The following is a 20,191-nucleotide window of genomic DNA, read 5'->3' on the forward strand; positions in this document are numbered from 1 at the left end:
TAAGTTTTATTATTCTTCTGGGGTAATAATTTCTGCACTCCTACAAACTGTAACTGCCATAATCCCTGACCATAGGTTGACTGGGAATTATGGGAGTTGGAGAAAAAAGCTCTTGGTTAGGGAAGGCTGATTTGAGGGATCTGGGTTCTGTATTGTTTCCTATATTCATTTATCTTGAGATTGTTGACATTCTATGCTTAGTTGACTGTAAAAGTGTTTCAGACCATGGAGAAAAGCTCCTTTTTCTAAACCCCAACACAATCACCACTCATTTTGAGATTTCGGCACATTGCTAACTCTGCCTATCTGGGAAGATGGGACAATGTGGGAAATTTTCTTGAGCTGAAACTTTGGATGCATCACTCTTGCTGTCGAGGGCATCATGCCCATCCTTGTAGGATTCATATCATTGTATACAGTCATACCTTGGTTTTCAAACAGCTTAGTTCTCGAATGTTTTTGTTCCTGAACACTGCAAACCCGGAAGTGAGTGTTCTGGTTTGCGAACTATTTTTGGAAGCCGAACATCCAATGGGGCTTCTGCGGCTTCCAACTGGCTGCCAATCCTGCAGCCAATCAGAAGCCGTGCTTTGGTTTTCGAACGTTTTGGAAGTCGAACGGACTTCTGGAATGGATTCTGTTCGAATTCCAAGGTACAATTGTATATGCTATTAGCCTGATTCAGGTGTACATTTACTAGCTTGTTACAGTATAGTTAACCATAGTTTAGCAGTCAAGAAAGGGCTTTGGGATCGTGTACTCGCCTCCCCACACCATTTGCTATCTCCCTTCATCTGTGAGCTTAAACTACAGCTGTCTGTTGTGTGTGAAATGAGGAACTGTGATTTAATGTCACAAATTTAAATCACAAATGGGATTTTCAACTGACATTAAACCTCAGTTCCTCATTTTGGACATGTAGCTTCAGCGAACCTGGATTCCTGTGTTGAGGAAAGGAAATGGGGTGTGTGTGGCTATATGGTCCTGACTACCGTTCCCAGCTGCTAAATTATGGTTTAGCAAGGCAGGGAATCTGCATCAGAATCAACTGACCTTCACAAGAAATAGAAACATCTACAAGGGATCTAAATGCATCCATTTCTTTTTTATATCCATACTTTTTTTATATTCATGCAAAGTAAGGGATTAGTGCTTTATCAACCGGTCCAACACAGTTTATTTAATTGATCAATCACACCTGTATCCTATCTCTATACTAAGGAGATCAGGAGTTATTCCATTCTGGTCCCGATAACAGCCTATACAGTAGGCTAGGTATGGGGTAGCACCACTCCAAGAAGCATGCCCAATAAGAATTGGTAGGCCAACTGCACAAATATAAGATGGAGGAAAACCTGCTTTGCCAGTAGAACATGTGAAAAGAATCTAGGGGTCTCAGTAGACAGCAAGCTTAATATGAGTCAGCACTAGCAATGTGAATATGCACTAGCAATAAGGGGTGATGGTATTCTAGGCTGTATCAACAGAAGTAATAGCATTTCGATCAAGGGAAGTAATAGCACCACTCTATTTTGTATTGGTCAGACCATGACTGGAGTACTGTGTCCAGTTCTGGGCACTGCAAGTTAAGAAGATTATTGACAAGCTGGAATGTGGGCAGAGGTGGGTGACCAAGATGGCCAAGGGTCTGGAAATCAAGCCTTATGAGGAAGTGTTGGGGGAGTTGGGTATGTTTAGACAGGTAATGAGGAAACTGACAGGAGAGATGATAGCCATCTTCAAATATCCAAAGGGCTGTCACATGGAGGATGGAGCAAGCTTGTTTTCTCCTACTCTGGAGGGTAGAACCTGAACCAATGGCTTCAAGTTACAAGAAAGGAGATTCTGACTAAACACCAGGAAGAACTTTGTGATGGTAGGAGCTGTCTGACAGTGAACAGACTCCCCCAGAGTGTTGTGGGTTCTCCTTCACTGGAGATTTTTAAGCAGAGTTTGGATGGTACTCTGTTATGGATTGCTTCAGTTGAGATTCCTACATTGTAGGGCGTTGGACTAGATGACCCTCAGGGACCCTTCCAACTCTACCAATCTATGATTCTATCTATGATCAACAACTGGAGAACACCATATTGACTGCCCCCTAAGCTAAGAAATAAAAAATGACAATGTCAACTCTGCGAACTTCACAGTTAACAAGAGATTTGAATCCAGGTGTGCCTCCCAAATTTCTACATTATTATTCCACTGAATATAATGCTGAATATTTTTAAAAAGAAGTATCTCTTTTTTTTTATTTTGTCACTTGCTAAGAATGTTAGTAAAAGAAGCCCTTGCTTTCATTCTTTGGACATTTTATATCCTATATCCCAAGCACATTGCGATAGATCTTAACGTATGAATTTGATGTCCAAAAATGCATTCTCCCTACTGAGCTTTACGATGTCATTATATGTGTGCCAGGTGGATAAATGCTTTTATTCAATGACTCCTGCAGTTGTGTTTCTGCAATTGTTTTCCTGCTGGATTTAAATTGCACATACCAATCTTTATTAATGGAGAGAGAGAGAGAGAGAGAGAGAGAGAGAGAGAGAGGGAATCTATATATGAAAAGAGTGGCTCTAGAATGGTCTTTTGAAAGCTCATTTTAAAGTTGTCTCACCGGGTTGTACCGAATGACCTTGTTCGCAGCCCTGAACTTATAAACTGATGATTTTGAAATCCAACCTTCTCTGTTATTACGATATAATCTTCTTTCACTTCATCACTCATTTCTCTGTGAAGTTGGGCTTTCCTTCACTTCCTGTTGTGGAGACCTGCAGATGCACACTTAGCTCCGTCCATCCTGCAGGAAGCATATGCAACAGCTGAATGGGAGCAACTCCCACTGAATGTAATGAGAGTTCATGCACTGCAGCTGTATAATGGGATGGAGGGATGACAATTTATTCGGCCCCTCACCTGCTTCCTGACAGCTCGATGTAAATCTGGGCCATTATCTTCTTTAATCTTATGACTTAGAAAAGCAGAGAAAGAAGCAAGTTGGAGATCTATCTGCATTTCTCAGAACAGGAGGAATTCGAAGGATCCGCAACAATTCAAGGAACAAATAACACATGCTGTAACAAATTCAAACTTGGTATATTTATGGGGTGGCCCTCCTCAGGCATCAGGTGAGGAGGCAATCAATGGGAAGCAAATTCTCAATCATTCAGCTTCCTTTTGAAAGCAAGAAATACTGCTACTAATGATAATTTTATTATTTGTATCCCACCCATCTGATAGGATTGCCCCAGCCAGCCTGGGTGGTTTCCAACACATATAAAAACATAACAAAACATTACACATGAAAAAGCTTCCTTGTACAGGGCTGCCTTCAGATGTCTTCTAAATGTTATATCTCCTTGACATCTGATGGGAGGCCCTTCCAGTGTGGGTGCTGCTGCCAAGAAGTCCCTCTGCCTGGTTCCCTGTATCTTCACTTCTCGCAGTGAAGGAAATTGCAGAAGGCCCTTGGAACTGGACCTCTGTGTCTGGGCTGAACAATGGGGGTGGCCATACCTTCAGACATACAGGTCTGAGGCCATTTAGGGCTTTAAAGCTCAGTACCAACACATTGAATTGTGCCCGGAAACATACTGGGAGCCAATGATGGTCTTTCAAACCTCCAGTAGGGTGGTATTTGAATTTTCTGCATTGGGCACTGATATGAAGAGCAAGTCTGAAAAACAGAGCAACCCATCCTTCTGTGAATAAGCTAGTAGCCTTTTGAATTGTGTGTGTGGAACTGCCTTAATATGTCCTGTCCTCTGTTGAAGGCATCCAATTCCATCTGCCTCACCTTCTTCCTCAACCACTGCTCCACCTTTTAGATTGTGACAACAAATCAAAATCACATTAGCCACATCAGGAATTCATGCTCCCTACTTCCATTCTTAGTGATGTATGGAAGTGAGAGCTGGACCATAAAGAAGGCTGATCGCCGAAGAATGGATGCTTTTGAATTATGGTGCTGGAGGAGACTCTTGAGAGTCCCATGGACTGCAAGAAGATCAAACCTCTCCATTCTGAAGGAAATCAGCCCTGAGTGCTCACTGGAAGGACAGATCGTGAAGCTGAGGCTCCAGTACTTTGGCCACCTCATGAGAAGAGAAGACTCCCTGGAGAAGACCCTGATGTTGGGAAAGATGGAGGGCACAAGGAGAAGGGGGCGACAGAGGACGAGATGGTTGGATAGTGTTTTCGAGGTTACCAGCATGAGTCTGACCAAGCTGCGGGGGGCAGTGGAGGACAGGAGTGCCTGGCATTCTCTGGTCCATGGGGTCACGAAGAGTCGGACACGACTAAACGACTAAACAACAACAACAACAACTTCCATTCTGTCCCTTGGGGAAGGTGGAAAATGTGTGTCTCACTTGCCAACCTTGTGAGGTACACAAAAATTTATTCCCAGCATCAGAAATGGCCAGATAACCTGCGGAAATTTACCCAACAGTTAGGGGGTGGGGGGTGTGTTCTTCCTGCTGACAGCACTGGATCCTCCTTGCAGAGTGGGACAGGCTTGAAGAGGTCTCACAACACAAGTCTACTCTAACAGCATCACAAAGTGTACACTCACCCACACAGTGCACATTGCACAGTCAGAATGAAGGGCCCTTCTTTCTTTTTTAACTTGGCCTCAGTCCAAGAGGATAAACATATTTAAATCACACATTTTGGTTAATTGACAACCGCACAAATGAATAATAGCTCTCTGGGGGGTTTCTCTTGGCCGTTGGGAGAATTGGAAAGACTGTATATTGAGCGTTGATTTCCCATAGTGGGCATGACCCTCCTGGTGATTAAATCTTATTAGAATGAAAGTAATTCATTGGCACCATTGCAGGCACTTATACATTATTATTATTACTTAAAAAAGACGCATCACTTTTGTCATAACAGAACCCTGTAGCAGCCAAAGCTTTCTCTTGTTGAAATCACAAATCCCGTTGACTTCAGTTGACTAGACCCAAAGCTTGTATTCAAGAAAAATTCCCAGTGAGTCCATAATATTTTTTATTGCTCATGCAAATGGAATATTTTTCCGATTACACTGTATATCATATTGAGATTGCTTGTAAAATATATTTTATGGTTTCTCTGCAAGTATTGTTTCTGTATATGTGAGGATGTGGCTGTTATAGCAATAACACATTTGGTTATATAGCACATAAAATATATTATAGAATATAGGATTATAGGAAATCAGTTACAGTTGGATGTGTTATGCATATAGTTAGTTTACATGTAACCTTTCTTTTATAGAAATATGTAATACATTTTTTGAAATAAAAAAGGAATTCATGAGAACTGTCTAATCCACTGGTTTTCCAACTGTGCTCCATGAAAGTTTATCAAGAGTTTCTATTAGGGTTGTCAGTGGCAGCTGTCAGAAAAGTGAACCAGGAGTCTAATCTAATCTAATGTACTTTTATACTGTGCATATAAAACTGTATTTGTGTGTGTGTGTACATATTGTAATAGGAAAAAAATGAGTTGTTGAATACAAGTCTGGATTTGTGTATTATGCACATTTCTTGGGGATATAGACATGAACATTCATGATGAATATTGAAAGTAGTTTTACTTCCTCCACAACTGATTTGTTATTGAATAATGCTTTTTCTATTGGTGCACTTTTTATAAATAAATTAGATAAAAACCCAAAATAAACCCACTGTGTTCCTTCTACAGTCTTTTGTCATCACTCCTTTCCCTGTGCCTGATGTTGCTAATACATGCTTTACAGTAAGAAAAGATAAATTCACAGATGTAGTCTGAACAGGTGATAAAATAATTGACTCCTAGGTTGGACTTCTGGAGAATGCTCTACGATAACTGATTCATGACAGCTCTTTCCGGTATTTAAATAATAAAAATATTAATATATGAAATTACTCATAACTATTTGCTTAAACTCTTTGCCCAGAAAAGGGGGAAGACAAAAATTCAAAACCATTTCCATTAATCTTCCAGTCACGTTTAGTTATTGATCACTGTGAAAAGAGCAGCAGCATCAGAAGAAGAAGAAAGTAGCTGATTCCTCACTTATATTTGAAAATAAATAAACCCAGGATCAAAACTCCCTGAAAATAGGGCTATTTGAAAGCATATTGACCTCCAGAGAGGTCAGTGCTCATGGGTATGGTCTGATTGCAGGTTTCTGTGTGCGAGAGAGTATAGGTGAAGACATTTTGTCAAGAGAGACAAGTCAAACAATGTGGATTTTAATTCAAATCATATCCTAAGCGTTTTAGTTTTCAGAAATGGTTAGTATGATAGAGGTTACCTTTTCTCGGTGACTACTATTATTATTGTCAGATTGTCTGCTCTGGGTAGGGGCTGAAGGTTACATATGGGATAGAGGAATATAAAGCTGTGTGGGAGGGGTGAGCGCACAGGACTGGAGTCTTGGAATGCTCTCATTGGCGAAAGTTCTGTAGCTGTCTTGTCTACAGCTGTGCAAAAGACCCCACAGGACATTTTGTATAGCCCTTGACGGTGACTGTGATGCTATAAACTGCAGGTGGCTCTTAGTCCAGTCCAACTTGTCTTCCTTGAACAGCGCACATATTTATCACTGTAGCATGTCTGCTGCCAAGGAAAACAGCAATGATAACTTATAGGGATTGTGTGACACAGTTGCCTTAGAATCCACATATGAAATGGCCCTTAAAAGCATAATGAGATACAAAGCGAAGCCCAAGAGCTCTAGCTTCATGAAACCACGCTTCAAGGACCGAAAATCCAATCGGAAAATGGGCTCCTGGTAACGAGGGTGTCGTTTCACTTGACGAGAGACGCGCTTTCAGCAAATACACTTTTGCAGCGGGGCTTGCAGTAAAAGTTCAGGACATTTGCTATGGATATATCAAGCCACTCTGGTAACAAAAAAAGAAAAAGAAAAAAGGATTGTGATACACACTGGAAATCCAGGCGTATTCCAAAGCATAGAAATTTGGATAGAGACTATATTAGACTTGGCTATTAAGGGACGGTTATACATAAAGACGTAATGTCTCAAACATATATGAAAACATTTTAGGTGACATTCCACTGAAATGTATGCAAATCATGAAGGATTAAAGAGTTTGACTTTATTCTGCAGGTGCTGTTGTAAGACAGCATACTCATCCGCTCCCCATCTTCTGATCTACGTTGTTGCTTCTTCTCCCCCAGTCGCTCATTTTGAGGGTATGTTTGTTTCTTCTTGGGACATGGGTGGCACTGTGGTATAAACCACTGAGCCTAGGGCTTGCCGATCAGAAGGCCGGTGGTTTGAGGCCCCGCGACGGGGTGAGCTCCCATTGCTCAGTCCCTGCTCCTGCCAACCTAGCAGTTCAAAAGCACGTCAAAGTGCAAGTAGATAAATAGGTACTACTCCGGCAGGAAGGTAAACGGCATTTCCGTGCACTGCTCTGGTTCGCCAGAACCGGCTTAGTCATGCTGGCCACATGACTCGGAAGCTGTACACCGGCTCCCTCTGCCAATAAAGCGAGATGAGGCCGCAACCCCAGAGTCGGCCATGACTGGACATAATGGTCAGGGGTCCCTTTACCTTTACCTTAGGATCCTATTTATTTGGAGGCTATTGGCTTATTTTAATCTTTATGTAATCAAATTATTTTAATCTGTACAAAGTCTAAATTTGATCTAGATTTTGCCTTGCCTTGCCTTGCCTTGCCTGTGAGCCTCTAGTAGCCCAAACTGCTGGCTACCCTTTGCTCTAAAAAACTTGCCTTCTCCTGTGTCATCACTGTTCTTTCCTTCCATGCACATGTGTGTTAAAATCAAAATATTGTGCATGTGTGAATGTTAAACCTAAAGCATGGCAGGAGGCATGAATAACATCCACAGCAGCAACAGACAAGGGAGAGTCCTGTTGTGTAGAGCACCATAAATCATAGTGTGTTGGCTATTATCATTCTGGATTTCCCCACAGTTTAGATACAGAGCAAGGCATCCTCATCAATTTCTATGATAAATCCCTGCGGCCTCCAGTGTTGAAGCTGGGGTTCCTTTTTCGTTTTGATAAGGTGGGTCAAAGAGATTTTACTAAGTGCATGGGAAAATGAGTGGCAGAATTCCGCAGAGGAGACCTCTTGTAGGTAGCCAACGTTAAGTTTGCGAAAGTGGTGTATTTTAAGCAGTGATGTGGGTTTTCCAGAAAATTAAGAATTTGTGAGAGTTTCTGTCCTCCTGTAATTAGACCGTGATCTAATTTAGCTCATTTGACTTATATTTAGCAAACCAAACTAAAAACACCTGTAGCCTGAAATGAAATAAGCAGCACTTTTCCCCTGTAAAAAATGAGGTGACGGTACTCACATACTGATAAAGGCACTGTGAGTGCCAGTCATGGGCAGCAAAAAGATGTGTTTTTACTCAGTACCAGTGAATGTTGTTGATGATGTTGTTGGCATCTGCCTGTCTCAAGAGATAATGGAGTATGTCTTGAATGAAGTCAAACCGCTGCGCTAGCAGCACTGAATACTGTCACAGAAAAAGCCCTGGAAGTAAGAATAAACTTTGGTTTTCATTTCACCTATGTAGCCTGTCAGAAGAATTTATAACTTGCTTTGGCTTTGGGTGTGTATTTATGGTTTTATTTCATCCCCACTCCCTCTTTACAAATCAGGAAAACATTTATGTATTCTCTCACACATTTGCTAGGGATAACCGCCTGGGAAAACAAACAAACAAACAAAGAATTATGGGTTTGAAATTTCCAAGGACATCCAGTATTGTATTGGCAACCATGCATTGTTACTAATGAATCTTATGAAACCATTTTTTAATGGACATTTTCTGTAGAAAAATGAAAGCACTGAGAAAATTTCCATCCCAGGCCAGAGACATTGGTCATAATATACAATTTAATGATTGGATAAAACTATGGAATGAAAGTATTAAATTTACTGCATGTACTGCATTAAAAGAAAATGTTATGAAAATGATATATAGATGGTATATTACACCAGTAAAACTAGCAAAAATGTATAAAACATGTAAGAAGTGTTGGAAATGTAAAGAAAAGGATGGTACATTTTACCATATGTGGTGGGAATGTAAGAAAGTGAAAAGCTTCTGGGAGTTGATATATAATGAACTGAAAAAAATGTTGAAATATACATTTGTTAAGAAACCAGAGGCCTTTCTCTTAGGAATTGTCGGAAATGAGATAAATAGAAAGGATCATAAACTTTTCCAATATGCAGTAACTGCGGCAAGAATATTACTGGCCCAGAAATGGAAACAAGAACAAATACCAACGCTGGAGGAGTGGAGAATGAAGCTGATGGACTATGCAGAACTTGATAAACTGACTGGGAAGATCAGATATCTACGAGATCAAAAGTTCATCGAGGACTGGGGAAAGTTAGTTGAGTATTGGGAGTGTATAAGTGATAATGGAATAACGTTAGTGGCATTTAAAGAAGCTCTGTAATAACTTAAGAAATATTGTAAAAAGGGAAAATAGAAGTGGGGGTAGGCATAAAGGCAATAGCAAAATTTGGAAATGTGTAATTAAAGAAGATATAATTCGGATGATTGGCAGAGCGGCTGAAGGAAGTCAAAAATGGAAAAATGTATAGAAGTTGTAATGTGGTGTGATTTGTATTTTCTTTTGATGGAAAATTAATAAAATATAATCATTAAAAAGAGAAAATTTCCATCCCCGCAAAAGTGATCTTAAGAACATGTCAAATAACCAAAAGCAGCTGCTCCCAAGGAATAATCACCATGGACTGAAATGTATGGGCAAGGATAAGGGGGCGACTTGCCCCCCATCTTTCCCCAGTGGTGTCCCTGAGTGGATGATTTCAAAAGAGCTTTGTGCATGAAGCAAGGACCTCAGTGTTGCTCCCTGATATAGTTGGGAAGAGTGTGTGTGTGTGTGAATTCTATAGTGCTTAGTTTGCTTTCGGTTGCTAGTTTGTTAATGTTGTTAATAGTGTTTAGTCAGGGTTGCCATACCTCCGGAATTTCTCGGACTTAGACAGAATTCACCCCACCCCCTTAAGCAGCATTCGGGCAGAAATCACTGAAATGTCCAGGAAAATCCAGACGTATGGCAAGCCCATGTCGGCAGTGTAGATTTTGGCGATTTCCATTGGCCAAAACTAAAAAACAGCTCAACAACTTTTGTGTCCGGATTTTTGAAATATGGCAACCCTAGTTTTGTGGATTGTGAGTGCTGCAGTGCCTCTGTGAATCTTACATTATAAGATTTTGTTGTGGACTTTTGTTGTGGTCGTGCTGCTTAGGTTATTTTTTAAGTTGTTTTGTTAATACAATGTGGTTGTTTTACTGATGCTTTGAAATTGTTTTACGGATTATTTGTTAATTGTTCCATTTGATTTATGTTGTATTTGCGATGTCCTATTATGTTATTGCCATTTATTGTTTGTGAGCCATTTTGTGATTCATGCGAATGAAAAGCATCATAGAAATTAAAGAAATGAAAAGGAATGAATGAATGAATGACAGACCACAGAGGAACCTATAATTACGAGCACCAACCTAATGCATTACATAGCATAAATGGTAAGTTACCCCAAATATTAGGGCTCCAGAAAGCAGCAGAAATTTTAAAAGAAAGGGGAGAGAAAATAAGAAATTTGGGCAAGAAAAGCAATTATTTCATAGTTCCAACACATCACTTTGGAATGCATGTTGGTGGTTATCAGATTAAAAACCCTGAGAACAGCGACAGAATGGCAAAGTGTGTGCATGTGAGTCATCTTTCTATTTTAATGGACCTTTTGGAACATGTTTGAGTGGGCCCTGAGATGTTGCTTTTCTGTCATGCTCTTCTGTAAATATTTGAAGACTAAAATTGGCTTTTAATAAAATTCATCTAGGAGTTCATAATGTTTAATGGACTCCATGGCAGTAAAATTAAAAAGTATGAGTATTTTTATTTTATTTTATTTTATTTGGTCTGGTTAACATGCCTCTTCCCCACCCTCCGCCACAAAGGAGGAAAAAAACCAAAACATTATTGCCATGAATTCTTGCCATGAATTGTTGGGTTCCCGGCCCCCAAAGCACAGGACTTGGCAGGTGTGTAACATGACTCCTGATAGCAGGATGGCAGATTACGTTCTCCCATAAAACCATTTCTAAGGGACTTGGCTTCGAAACTGTTATTGCATGTCTGCAGGTGTTTAATAATTGGATTAATGCAGAGCAGAAGGAATGTCTGCTGCCCAAACGCTGAGCAAACGCCGAGGAAAGCCGCATTCATTTTGGAGAGCGACCTGGAATGTCTGATGACAGGCCTGTTCACACACACAAAGCCTGATCTAAGCCTGTGAGTTTAAAATGAACTGCTGTGAGCAATCACCTTCCAGGGAAAAGTTTATCCAAATCTAAATTCAATAACAGCAGCGCCACAGAGGAGGAGGAAGAAGAGGAGGGATTGGGTGTGTGGGAGGCAGGGTCACAGAGCATTGGCTGGGCATTTTGATCCCATTCCAAAAGCAACTTGTGCTAACCTCTGCGAAAGTCTTTATATCATGCATATTGCCAATCCCTAAAATCCTAGGTGTCTAATAAAAATGCCTTTGATAAACACAATAGATTCTTGAAAACACTGGAAAAAGGTGTACAGAGTTTATCCTAATCTCAGATCAAGGACGTTCAAAGCAAACTGCTGTTCTTTTAAATATCTGGATCTCACAATTGATAAGGTTTTTTATTATGGTAAGGAAACCATATGGCTCACCGGTGAAAACTTTAAACAAAGAGATCCTTTTAACTGAATCGTCAGTGGTGACCATATTTTTGATCATGTCTATGCCTACACCTCATTTGAATCAATCTTGTGGAACACACATCCGTGGCCATGAGCAATGGTTCCCCCCCCCCATCACATTCAGAAAACAAGTTTTTGTTTGTAAAAGAAATAGGCTAAAAGTTCCTCATGTTTAAGCATCTGTTCTCTGAGAATCAAGTCCCATTCATGTCAGATCTGACAGACTTCTATAAGAAATAAGAAGGGGACAGTTTAAGGAACAAACCATGGGCTGTGTTTTCATTAGAAATATTGCAAAAGGAGTGACTGGATAAGGAATCTCTGAAGAGGCGGAATTAATTGATGTTCACCATTGTCTTCTAAGGAAGGCCAACTACTACTGTTCATGGAGATTGAGCAGGGGTCATTAAATGTCCTTAAATTTGCCATGGACTTCTACATACATATTATCCCTCCTGACGCATTGTTGAGGAATCCTGACCACCTTTTTTTGGCCACCTTTTGGTTTGTAGCCTCCCTTCACCTTGCCTCCTCTCATTCCTTGCTCCATATGGGAACAAAGCTGTATTACCCTTTGGGTACTTTTTCATGTCCTAACCCTTCTCTTCCCTTCCCTTCCCTCTCCACACCAACCCCACTAGCAGTTTGGTGTGAGGAATCTTGTGTGCTGATTTGTGACACATAAAGTACTCAAGGGAAGGCCTTGGTCCAAAATTGCTCTCGAACAACGATGTCCATCGGTATTTGGCACGGTGTCGAGTTTTACGGCTGCGTTGGTCCCAGAAAATTAAAGGCCTTGCTGTAGATAAAGCGTGTCTCTGGTGCATATTTAGGCTCGCCACTTTTTGCCATCTGTCGTTGGCTAGTTTTCTTTTCCCATGGAAGCAAAAACACAATGTCCTGGATAAAAGAATCCAGTAAAACCGTGCAGGCATTTTTAGTAGTTGAGCAGTTCTCATAAACCCCCAGGGTTGTTTGTTCGCATTGGACTCGGTGCGCTTTTAAAGACAAGATGAGCACAAATGGTGATCTTTTAAAAAGTGCTTATGTGTGCACATGGAAGAAGAGATTCGTAACTTACTCCAAGAGGGGACAAAGACAAAGTCTTCCTTATTCACTTGCTGAGAAATGGGGGGAAAGGAGGAGGGATGTCATAGATAGATTCTCCTGCTGTGGTGGTTTGGGATTGCTGTTTTGAGCTTGTTGTTTTTCTAAAATGTTAACTGCTTAGATGTAGCTGTACCCCTTTTCTAAGAGGGGGTGTTTGAAAACCCTACTGTGCATTTGTTTGCTTTAGTTTCCATACAAATGCACAGTATATAGATATATGAGGCCTGTTGACTGGGAGTGGAGATATGTTCAGGCCTGTAACCTCACAGATTTCATGAAGACTTCAAAGTGGAAACTGGTGAGATCTGATTACATTTCATCACAGAGAGTAAATTTATGCCTCTAAGACATAACCTTTGGTTGCACTTCTCTGCTTCTAGCTGCTGACTGGAAGAGTTGGCTGTGTTGATCATTCATTATGCAGTCATTGTGAATGAACGTCCACCTCTTTTTCTGGCAGTCTCCATGGTGCTTACATCTTCAGCTGAGATGGAGAGACAGGAACACTACTTTTCACTCACTCGTATCCCCATAAGAACTGCTAAGATGAAGTTAGGCTACTAGAACTGAACGCCCTGGGAACTGAATCTCAATGAATGGTCAGAGAAGTCTATCATCATAATTTTGGGGTGGCCAGATAAGCAAAGGAATAGGGCCTCTGTCCATTTTAAGAGGTGTTAATCAGAGGCTAGCATATGTTTTCCAAATATTGTTATGGGGGAAGCAAGAGTTCATCTTACACTTGCCACGGGGCTTACTTTTGAGTAGACACACAAAGGATTGTACTGGAAATATTTACCCTGCTTGGCTGGTTCGTCCTCCTGAATTTAACAGGTGATATAATAAGCGAAAGGGGTGATGTTCTGAGGCATTCTTATTCCTACTAGTATTAGGAGAATACATCAATGATAGTATAAATAACACATAAACACCTTGGGAATATGTACACAAGATTCCCCAGCTTCTAATCGCTAAGTAACATTACACTATCTGCATAGGTCTTCCTCAGCAGTATCCTTCTACCCAGCATGTGTTGGTTTCATGAGTCTTTCAAATGGAAACATTCCATAGTTCGTAGAAAATTTATGATTAAAAGATGTTCTGGAGATGAGAAACCTCCTGCCATTAGAAATCAAAATGAACACATGTACAAACCTAGTGCAGGGCTGTGTGTAATGAGCGATGCTTCCAGAAATAGTAAAAAATGAAATAAATGATTTTTTTTTAAAAAAAAAAACAGAGATGGTGAACTTTGCTTTTTTTTAGATTACATGCAATAAAATTGTAAGTACTAGCAGTGACATGACATCATTTCTATTGATAGGTCAGCTTCAAGAACACAGAATCCCAAAATCGTATTGTTGGGAGGGACGCTGAGGGTCATCTAGTCCAACTGTGTGCAATGCAGCATCCATGACAGATGGCCATCCAATCTCTGCTTAAAAACCTGGAATGAAAGAGGGTCCACAACCTTCCGAGGAAATTCATTATACTGCTGAGCAACTCTTGCTGTCAGAATGGTCTTCCTGATGTTTAGCTGAAATCTCATTTCTTGTAACTTGAATCCATTGCTTTGGGTCACTTTCACGGCCTAGGACCCTCGTACCTACGGGACCGCCTCTCCCGGTATGCCCCACGGAGAGCCTCAAGGTCCATAAATAGCAACACCCTAGTGGTCCCGGGCCCTAAGGAAGTTAGATTGGCTTCAACCAGAGCCAGGGCCTTTTCAACTCTGGCTCCGGCTTGGTGGAACGCTCTGCCTCATGAGACCAGGGCCCTGCAGGATCTGATTTCTTTCTGCAGGGCCTGTAAGACAGAGCTGTTCCAGCGGACCTGGCCTTTGGCTTGGAGCCAATTTGATTCCCTCCCCCTCTTTCTTTTTTCTTTTCCTTTCTTCTCCTGCGATGATGCTACATTTTAATATTTTAATGTTTCAATATTTTAATGTTGTATTTTAATTTTGTTTTTAAGTTGTATTCATTCAACTTGTTTTTATTATTGCTTGTTAGCCACCCTGAGCCCAGCCTTGGCTGGGGAGGGCAGGGTATAAATAATAATAATAATAATAATAATAATAATAATAATAATTATTATTATTATTATTATTATTATTATTATTTAATAAAGTGGATGTGTTGTGCTGGAGTGACAGAGCACTTCAGTCCACTCCAATTGTGCAAACCCAGATTTTTTGGTTTGTGCTTGGATCCCTCCCGCAAACTACAGTGGTACCTCTGGTTAAGAACTTAATTCATTCTGGAGGTCCGTTCTTAACCTGAAACCGTCCTTAACCTGAGACACCACTTTAGCTAATGGGGCTTCCCGTTGCCGCCGCGCCACCAGAGCATGGTTTCTGTTCTCATCCTGAAGCAAAGTTCTTAACCCGAGGTACTATTTCTGGGTTAGCAGAGTCTGTAACCTGAAGCGTCTGTAACCTGAAGTGTCTGTAACCAGAGATACCATTGTACTGGCAGTCTGGATGCAACTTCTCTAGCATTCTGAGGTCATACAATTCAGTTGGTGACTCATTAATGGAATCAGCAATCCAAGGAGGAGAAGGAAACAGCAGGTGAGAAATGGTATGGAAGCAGCAGCAGCAGACAGGAAGTGACACTGAGAAGGATGAAAATGTCTGTATATATCTGTATATGAGAATATTTGCCTCAACCTTACACCCTTCCTTGTTTGCAGGACCTGAAGATTACCCTTTTCACCACTGTGCCCTTTGAAGTTTCTCCTTCCCACAATTCTGCTAAAAAGTTCTCTTCAACCACACTCCATCCAGAATCAACAACAGAATTCAGCCCATTTCCAGTGCGAAAAGGCCAAGAATATGAGGATAATTCTTGGCTACTGCAGAAGGAAGATTAGAACTAAGATTCATCCTAGTGTTCTTTTCTATTTTTATTGATAAGCCTTTTTGATGAAAGGGCAGGCCCAGGAAATTGTGCTCTAGTTAAAGCCAGCAGAAATAATGTTTTATAGACTTTCTAACTACACAACAGTGTTTTAGCTGGTTTTTATCATATATCAATTAATTTCTAAGTACTTCAACTTGTCTACTTTCAGGTGTCCTTCCTCTACACATCTCAAATTTAAGGCCAGCTGCATCTTCATTTGATCGGTTTCCAGCGGGATCTTGCAAGAATGCCTATTTAATCTTGCTTATACTAACGAAAATGGTGAATTGTTCTCTTGGATATGGGAAGGTTCCAAAATAATGTTAAAGCAAGCTACAATAATTCATTTGTTTGATTTTGTGTGTGTCTGTGAATAGCTTTTCTAGTAAGTAATCAGGTCATATTTTACAGTTTTGTTAAGAAGATGGAAACGTTTATTTAAAGTCTTTCTTTTTTTTAACATATCTCATAACACTGGAATGGTACTGTGAAAAGTTCATAGTATTGTTAATTTGTAGAGTTGAACAGACTAAGTATATCTACCCTGTGGAGAAATTAAATGGGTGGTTTCCAATATCAGCCATACTCAGAGTAAACCTATAAAAATAAATGGATATAAGTAATGTAAGACCATTGATATTTATGGCTCTACTCTGCCTGTAACACATGTTGGATATCACCCCCTCATTTTTGCACATTTCGTATACAGTTAAGAAGAACTAGAGGTGTTTTTAGCAAATCTGAATTGTGCAATTGAGGTGGAAATTATACATGATGGAGGTGAGATATATTTGACATTCTGCAAATCAATCTGTATACAGAAGAGGCTTCAGACCTCACCCATGTGGTGATCATAATATGCAGACCAGTTTTAACTTCTATGTTATTTATTACAACTGATCCACATCTGCTTCAAACATTACAAGTTGTGAAAACTGCAGGAGGAAGCAGTAACTTCTTCTGATGAAAAGTGTGAAGGGGGAATGCGTGCATCTTGCTTAGAATGGATATGATTTCTAAAGACAAATGGAATGTGCATTTCTCTCCAAAGGAAAGATGCCCGTGTTCTCCCTTGGGCTGTTGTTATACCACATGTTGCATTGTTTCATGTCATGTGCAAAACTCTGCTCACACAACCCAGAAGATGGGCTGAAACAGGGTGTCCCTAACTTGGGTCTCCCGCTGTTTTTGGACTACAGTTCCCACCATCCCTAACCACTGGTCCTGCCAGCTAGGGATGATGGGAGTTGCAGTCCAAAAGCAGTTGGAGATTCAAGTTTGGGAAACCCTGGGCTGAAATGAAGATCAAAGGAAAGTAAACTACAAATTGGGCCTTAAAAGTAAAGGGACCCCTGACCATTAGGTCCGGTCGTGACCGACTCTGGGGTTGCAGCACTTATCTCACTTTATTGGTTGAGGGAGCCGGCGTACAGGTTCCGGGTCATGTGGCCAGCATGACTAAGCCGCTTCTGGCTAAACAGAGCAGTGCATGTAAACACCGTTTACCTTCCCGCCGGAGCGGTACCTATTTATCTACTTGCACTTGATGTGCTTTCGAACTGCTAGGTTGGCAGGAGCAGGGACCGAGCAATGGGAGCTCACCCCACCATGGGGATTTGAACCGCCGACCTTCTGATCAGCAAGTCCTAGGCTCTGTGGTTTAACCCACGGCGCCACCCGTGTCCCAATAATTTGGGCCTTGGATTGGTGTAATTTAGCCTGTGTATCGCAACAAAGTTTGACCAAATGAGGAAACTGTATGGAGACAAGCCACATGAGCCAATGAAGTCTCCTCACAGCAATGGCTAAGATGGATCAGGTGACATATCTTAACTCCTGCTTCAAAGACAGGCTACCTTTCCAGTCTGAGCAGCTAGTCAATGCTTACAATATTGCACTCAAACTGAAGCCGCATTCATTCAATCCGTATTACCAGCTTTGTGGAAATTGACCTAAATCGATTTGCCATTTGCTTATAATTTTGGTAGAAAACAATTCATTCCCAGCTTTCGTGCTTTAACCCCCTCCGAACAAGGTTGATCAAAATAACAAAAAATAGAATCACACACACACAATTTACACTGTGAGAGCTAGAGGACTGTACTGGCTAGCTGACTTGAGCTGTAAACAAGGAGGGTCTCCAGTGCAGGTAATTCCTCTGTCATGAATTCAATGTAATCTTATGTAAGTGACAACCATTCCCCCCAGCCCTCCATCTCTTCTGCAGTATGGGGTTAATAACCTGCTTTGTGGGTCTGCCATAATGTATGTAAGGCCACACAGTTATCTGGGAATAGAGATCGGTGGAGAATTGATTCCGTTCCCATTAAAAGCCAAATCTATCCAATTTGAAATTTCCGAAACAATATGAGAACCAGAATACTGGCACCCTTAGAAATTCACACTTAATTGAATTTTAGTTCTCCAACCAACCAATGCCTAATTAGATAAAAGTATGCATTAAAATGAAATTCTTAGTAAAAATAACACAGAGAGGCATTATAATATGAAAATTGCCTGCAAAAATGTGTATGCTTGTCAAAACAGCATATAAACATGTGTTTACTGGGAGAAATTCACATTATAATCCTGTTGAATTTTCATGAGCATTTTTTAAAAAGAAAATTTGCAGCTGGCTGAAGAAATGTAGAGAACTGAATTCAAATTTGGAAAAATGAGGAACTCAAAGAACCATAACTGACAAATCCATCCTAGGGATGGGGATTGGGGAATTCCAATCTATCAAATCTGAACTTTCTAAAACAATATGAGAACCAAAAGACAACCACCATTTGACATTTACACACCTGAATTTTGCAATGTAACCCTCCATCCAAATGGTGTTTTAAAAATGTCTCTGTTAAGGGAAATAACATGCAAAATTTAATTATAGCTGGGAAATTGCTTCCAGAAATGTGTACTTATTATTATTATTATTATTATTATTATTATTATTAATGAAAAGCAGATTGGGTTACTGTCTTTCCAAGGGCCACTCACTGTAGTCATTGCACACCTGAAGATTGAAGTTCCAGTCTAGTCTACACCTAGCATCCTGTTTAGGATTTTTGAAATCAAGTGTCATTCCACAATTTAAGATTGTGAACCTGTGCAATGAGGGGTCCATTGCTATTATAATGATAGGTGTATTTTGTCTCTAACATAATTTACTGTAGCATCATTCCAGCATTGTGTCATTCAGACAGTTGAGAATCTCTGCAAAGGTAGTTCTCTCAGAAAGTATACCACCAGGTAGCATTAAATAAACCACAATTCACACAGTGCTGTAGAGCGTCTATGTTCAATTTTGTCAGCAATCCTTACAACTGTAGTGGATGCCAGTATTATTATTATTGTTCCCATATGTTTCTGGGGGGCTGCAGCTATGAGATTGTGGCTTGATAAAACCCACAGCAGATGGTCATGGCAGAGATGAGATCTGAACCTGGGACTCGATGGTCAGTCTCTTAGCTAATTATTTGTCAATTTTGCAGCCCCAACATTCCTATTAATAATAGTGGGGCTTCAACCATATGGAAAACTCGTAGGTGAATAAATTAGTGGAAATCTAGGGAAGGAGTAAACGTCTATTTTGCTCAAGAAAATGGTTTTCCATTTACTTTCCCTGTGCTATGGATTGGTCCCTTTGTGCTTCAGAATCCAACGGAAAGCTATGACTTTAAATGCTCAATGGAGATTTATTAAAATGCTTCAGTTATATAAACTCAACTGGGCAATATGTATTTTAAGCCAGAATTCCATCCTTACTGGATTTTACACACATGATCAACTTATAACCTTTCATTAAGGAAGCTGGGTTAAATCACTGAACCACAATTTTTATAAGCTTTGTCTCCTTCAAATCTTATAAAACGAACTTTAAGTGGCTTACATATCCCTAAATGAACTATAACAAATGCATAGCAAAGTTCAGTTAATTAGCATTTGGGGGTGGAGAAGGGTGAGAGAGAAGGGCTTCTTTGCTGGTTTTTGAAATGTTTTGAGATTGACCATATATGCCATTAGTACAAAGTGGATGCTGACTTTGGGAGGCCATAAACCAAATGAAGCCGCTAAAATAATCCGAAACAAATAGAAAGGTAATTTGATAGCACTGTGCCCTCTACCTTTGGTTAAAATGACTTGTTCTAACGTTTGCTTTCATCTTACTAAAGAGATTTTTAAAGTCTAAAAAATGTGATTAATAAATTACCCTGCATAAATCTTATGATAACGATGATAGTCTTTGGAGAATTATGAAGCCACATCTGGAAAAAGTATATACTTTCCCGTAAAAGAGAATGCTTTGCATTTCACTAACACACACACACTGGTAAGCAAGAGATGGTGGATAACTTTTTGCAGTCATCTGTATGAGTATGAACCATCATTTTCTTCTCCCCACAAGCCCTGAGGTTTATTT

General features: G+C 40.3%; 2 long non-coding RNA genes across 2 annotated transcripts in view; both read left to right on the plus strand.

Annotated features, from left to right (window-relative positions):
- Positions 1-20,191, plus strand: part of LOC307212810 — a 571,259-nt gene that overhangs the window by 367,419 nt on the left and 183,649 nt on the right. The window lies entirely within an intron of this gene.
- Positions 15,405-16,123, plus strand: LOC307212717. Its single transcript, XR_013837135.1, has 2 exons — positions 15,405-15,447; positions 15,560-16,123. It is a non-coding gene; the product is annotated as an uncharacterized lncRNA (long non-coding RNA).

This window comes from Podarcis cretensis (genome assembly GCF_951804945.1).
Source record: "Podarcis cretensis genome assembly, chromosome: 3".
In the NCBI taxonomy this organism is placed as follows: domain Eukaryota; kingdom Metazoa; phylum Chordata; class Lepidosauria; order Squamata; family Lacertidae; genus Podarcis; species Podarcis cretensis.